Source organism: Camellia sinensis, chromosome 2 (assembly GCF_055761805.1).
Source record: "Camellia sinensis isolate YWXY chromosome 2, ASM5576180v1, whole genome shotgun sequence".
Taxonomy (NCBI): domain Eukaryota; kingdom Viridiplantae; phylum Streptophyta; class Magnoliopsida; order Ericales; family Theaceae; genus Camellia; species Camellia sinensis.
The window spans coordinates 152,361,198-152,367,197 of record NC_138962.1 but is presented as its reverse complement, the minus strand read 5'-3'; positions in this window follow the sequence as shown (position 1 = coordinate 152,367,197).

Sequence of the window (6,000 nt, the reverse complement as noted above, 5' to 3'; positions counted from 1 at the left end):
AAAATAGATTAAAAAATTAATAAGATAAAATATTATATTCAAATCATAATTATTTTTATTTTTTATAAAAATTAAAAAAGTCAAAAAATATATTCTAAACGAGACTTTTTAATCACAAATTAAAATAGTCAAAAAATTAAAAAATTAACCTACATCCCAAACAAATCAACAATGTGTAGAAAAAAGGAAAATGAGATTATAGAAGTCCGTAATATGTGATTTAGCAGTTTCTATGTATTAGGGAAGATCTTGTTATCTGAGATTTTCTATTTTGTCATCAGCTACATTGCTTTTTAACACCATTAGACCCTGTTTGTTTTCCTCTTTCATAGTCCGGAGTGAACTGCCAATGATGAATAGTGAACATAACTCCTGTTTGTTTACAGATTTTGGGAATGGATTCATAAGCCGGAGGCTTTAGATGGGCCTTCCATGTTGGGATTGTTAGTCTGCCCCAACACTTGGTATTGAAAAGTAGTCCATTGGTATTAGAGGAGTAATTTACTTGTTTACCCTCTCCTCTCCTCTCCTCTCTTTTCTCTTATCATATATATATATATATATATATGTATGCATATTTCATTCGGTTTTCTCACCAATCAAACAGAAAGTGTAGATAAATTACAAATTAAACAGAAAGTGTAGACAAAAGAGATACAAATCAAAAGACTTACATGATATGAAATTACACAAAATTGAAATTTGTAAGAAAAACAAAATTGCGTTGACTGTGAAGATCGGCGTCGGCGTCGGCGTTGACGGTAATGACCGGCGTCGTTGCGTCGTTGTCGGTGAAGATCGATGCCATCGTCGTCCTTGTAGTTGTTTTTTTTTTCTTATTAACAGAGAAGGCAATATATGATGATGAATGAACAATGGCTAAAACCGTGGGCAAAGATGATGATGAATGAACAATATTTAAGTGAAAAATATCTTTGAATCCACTGTTTAAAACCATGGAATGGTTAAAACCATGCGCTGGCAGAGTTGTTTTCGTAATTTAGTTTTATAAAAATAATTTTATATAATTATGTTTTATAAAAATATTATTATATTAAATTATTTTTATAAAACAAAATTTTTAAACACAATTTTTCATAATCCACTCAACAATAATTTCCAAATTTCATAATAATGTAACAAGGGTATTTATGGAATTTAACTAGTTAATCTCACTCTTATCTCTCAAAACAAACAGAAATTATTGCTAGTCCATTGGTTATCAAACAAACACAAATTTCTTAGTTCCCTCACTAATAGTCCTCTCACTAACAATCTCCTCACTAATAATCCCTCACTAACAATCCCACCCAATCTACCTCTAAAAACAAACGAACCTTTATAAATTTCAATTTCAATTATCTCATCACTTTGTTTTCCGTAATATGAATAATTATAGAATTCTTTCTACTAGTAACTCTTTATATATATATGTATATATATATATATATATATATATGTTTCTAGTTCCTATCATGCAAGTACACTTTTCAAAATCATGAAGCATTATTTGTTAGTGCCAACAAGATTTTAAAATTATAATTTAAAACAAATATTTGCATAAATACTTGCAGTTGAAAATTTGCCTCTCAAAAGTCCAAGCTTCTGTTAGGTTAGAATTTGCCTTTCCCACCGATTAAAAAAGATTTTTCCTTTCCATAATAAAGGTTCCAGTTTTCTCCATCCCACTAATATCAGAGAATTCTACAACTATCCCATCAACCTATAATAAGTGTTGTGGCAAAAATTTTAATTCTTCTTTCATCTTAAAATATTAATCTTTTATTTTATTTTTTATTATCTTAAAATATTAATTCATTTTCAAAAATTAAGAACTGAAATAATATAAATTTTTTATTTTGTTTTTCTTTTAAATTCATTAACAATACAAAAAATACAATTATGACTAAGGATGTCAATTTGAATCCGACCAGACAGGGACTTGCCCCCCAACCCCGATTAGAACGGATATTTTCCGAAAATACCATTGACGGGTCGGGGATAGTATTTGAAATTGAATCCCTCACCGCCCGTTCTCGTCCCCATCCCCAATTCGCCCCGAACTAAAATTACTATTATATCCCTATATATATGTATGTGTGTGTATGTGTGTTTCTCTAGAGATTTTTTTGACTCATTTTAGGGGTTAGGTTTACTGGTTTTTTTTTTTTTTTTTTTTTTTGGTGGTGTGGATATTATGTTGTATCTTGTTTGTCATGTTGTTGTTTGGATGTTTATGTTTGAACATTGCTGAATTATGCTTTTATATATATTGTCTTTATTTGTCTTAAAAATAAATAAATAAAATGGGACATGCAAAATTTAAAAAAAAAAAAAAAAAAGTCGGGGATTTTTCGAGGTCGTTAAAATCCGATCCCCGTTAGGGGCAGGGGTAGGGGGTGATGGATTTCCCGCCTGGGATCAAGGGCAAGGATAGGGACGATGATACCTTCGGGGATAGAGGATAAAGAGTGTAATTCCCAGCTCCGGCCCAGCCCATTTCCATTCCTAATTATGACAATTGATATTCTCAAAAAAATATATTATCAAAAAGTAATTTTAAAAAATTAATATCTTTTAAATGTAATAATTATACTATCAAAAAAATTAAATTTCTTAAAAGTGACTAGACAGAGAGAGGATCAAAAACTTCACAATCTAGAAACTAATAACCCAATATGATGCCCTGGCGTGCATAGTAATCAAGAGCAATACTTTGAACAAGAACACTGCCAACGCTACGAATTCCATCAATATTCAAGTACTACAACATTATGTAATCTAATCCACCTTGCATCGAAGTGTTTAAAGTTGGCTTCTCTCTCACCTCATATTCTACATTTTCAAACACAAAACAAATTTCATTCCACCGTTGCCAGTTGAAGTGAAAGGGAAAAAATAGGATTCACCCTAATCAACTTGTTGCTAGTTGCTTGATTTAATAGAAATGTGGCAACAAAGGTACTAAGGTCTCGTTTGAGAACATGCTTTTTTAGTAATTTTTTGACTTTTTAGTTAAAATGTGATATAAAAAAAACTAGTATGTGCCATTTTGGGAACTTGCCAAAAATGCCACGTTTTTGGCTTGCAAAGGAAAACGTGAAGCTGCTGAAAATGCCTACAGATGCATTTGGGAACAACCAAAAACGCAGCACCCAATTTACCAAACTACCATTTAGAATATTTTAATTAATTAATTTAAAAATCAAAAAGTAAGGATATTTTGGTCATTTTAGAGTGATGTGACACTTTTAAAAAATATTAAATCAAAAATCAAAAAAGCCAGCTTTTTACTAACTTCTCAAATCACTTCTAAAAAAGCTAAGAAATTTGGTAAAAAGTCAAAAGCTAGCTTTTTACCAACTTCCCAAAACAACCCATGTTTGGGATGACTTTTTAACTTTTTACGAAAAGATGTGCAAAAAATAGAGAGAAAAGGGAATCTTTGACTTTTTGGTATGGGTTGTTGGCTTTTTGATTTTTTTAGTGACTTTTTAGCTAAAAAAGCCACTTGCCAAACGAGACCTTAGTCTCAAACCACTAAAATTAGATTTTCCATAGATTCATCATATATATCAAAATTTTTAATATGTATATATATTTTGTAAATATTGTACAACTTTTTAAAATATTTATATATATTTTCAGTTTGATTGAAATTACTATTAATCTTACCCTTTAATTCTGTGGTGTTTTGAAAAGTTAGTAAAAAGTTGACTTTTAACTTTTTGGTGACTTTTTTGACTAAAAAACTAGCTTTTTGGTATTTTTTGTGTAAAAAAATTAAAAAGCCAAAAAGCTGACATTTTTAGCATGTTTCCAAATTGCCCCTCTATTTCTTTTTCATCTATCTTTATTACAATATAATTTTAATAACTTTTTTCGCATTCAATATTTACTAGAATAGATGCAAGAGGAGAAGGAAAGAAAAAAAAATATATATATATATATATATAGAAGAAGAAGAAGAAAGCCATATGCCAATCGATCATATTAAGCCCCACATTGATCATGAAATACAAAACAGTCCAAAATGAAAATGCAAAGCAGAGTTAACTGTGAAGGAAGATGAAGGGTAACCATTTATTTTGTCCTGAAATAAGTTCACAGAATAATATGTCCACCCGGAAGTCCGGCCGGTCAACCGGTGAATGACAATTTTTTTTATTTTTTATTTCTGTTTTTGTATTTTTTAAGAATTATTTGGCTAATAACTTATCAATTTAATAAAAAAAGAAAGACTAACAAACACAATAAGAAAATAATATTTTAATAAGAATAAGTTAAAATAAAGAGTTTGATACAGTAGGTGTTAAGAGGTAACTAGCTAAAATAGTAAAATAATTTTAATTTGACTAAAAATTTGAAAAAATTGATGTGGATGCTTATAATCTCATTTTTGTTTTTTCCACACATTGCTTATATACGTCTCTCGTTTTCCAAACCCACATTGGCTTTTCTTTCCACATTGAACCAGACATTTGATTTTGGACCACTTGACTCCATATCAAAATGTAAATTTTTAATTTTTTCTTTAAAAAAAAGTTTAATGATATTAACATTCATTCTCTTCACACATAACACAATCAATCAATTACATAAAAAAAAAAAACTAAATTAAATTAAATAATACTAGTTTGGTCTATATCTTATATAGGATTTCCAATTATATATTCTTAGTCTCATGCCACTAAAATTAGATTTTCTATAGATTCATCATATATCATTTTTTTTAATAATTTTTTTTTTTTATAGATTCATCATATATCATTTTTTTTTAATATGTATATATATTTTGTAAATATGGTATAGCTTTTTGAAATATTTATATATATTTTTAGTTTGATTTAAATTACTGTTAATCTTACCCTTTATTTCTATTTCTCTTTCATATATATTTTTTACAATATAGTGGTGTTTAAGAAGATTGTAAAAAAATTGACTTTTTGATTTTTTTTTTATAATTTTTTATTTTTTTTTTTTACGTAATTTTTTTTTTTTGGTATTTGTCAAAATGTCCCATAATTTTAATAACTTTTTTCGCGTTCAGGATATACTAGAATAGATGCAAAATGAGAAGAAAAAAAAAATACAAGAAGAAGAAGAAAGCCATACGGCAATCGATCATATTAACCCCCACATTGATCGAGAAATACAAAAGAGTCCAAAACGAAAATGCAAAGCAGACTTATCTGTGATGGAAGATGAAGGGTAACTGTTTATGTGACGGAATATGAAGGGTAACTATTTATTTTATGTCCTGAAACCAGTTCACAGAATAATTTAAGGGTGAGATGTGGAGTTTAGGCAGTTACAGCAATTTCAGAACAATTCGTTGATGATGAAGTCCTCGGCTAGAGCGATATTGCTATAACTACTTGTTGGCACTATAAATCTGTAATTTTTATTATTATTTATTATTTATATAATTGCAGGACATATGACATCTTCTTACTCATTTGGAGGTTATGAGAAGTTACGAAAAGTGAAAAAATGATGGAGAATAAAATGAAGAACATGGAGCATGAAGTAGAGGTTGAAAGAAATTATGGAAGATCATGCAGTATGAAATGGAGGAGGTGGAAGAGTGGGTAGTTTTAGGTAGTTTTAGGTAGTTTTTTCGTACAAATATTTGCGTATAAATAGTCATTCCTGGCTACATTGTAAAAGATCCAAAATTCAAATCAAAAACAATTTATTTCAATATTTCTTGTCATTTTCCTTATCTTAGGAGTAGTTTAACATAGATTTATATTTCGAAGCTGTAGAGACCCTAATTTTTGGTAATTACACTTGATACCCTAAGCCTTAGGTTAATTACATTTTAATCCCAAATTTTATAAAATTTTACAAAATGGTCCAAGAAAGAATTATTTTTATGTATTTTATTTTGTATTATAATTAAATCATAGAATGCCATTTTTATATTTGGAAATACCCTAACACTTGGCTTTTATTTATGTACCTCCTAGTTTCTAAATTAATTCATCAAATTTATTT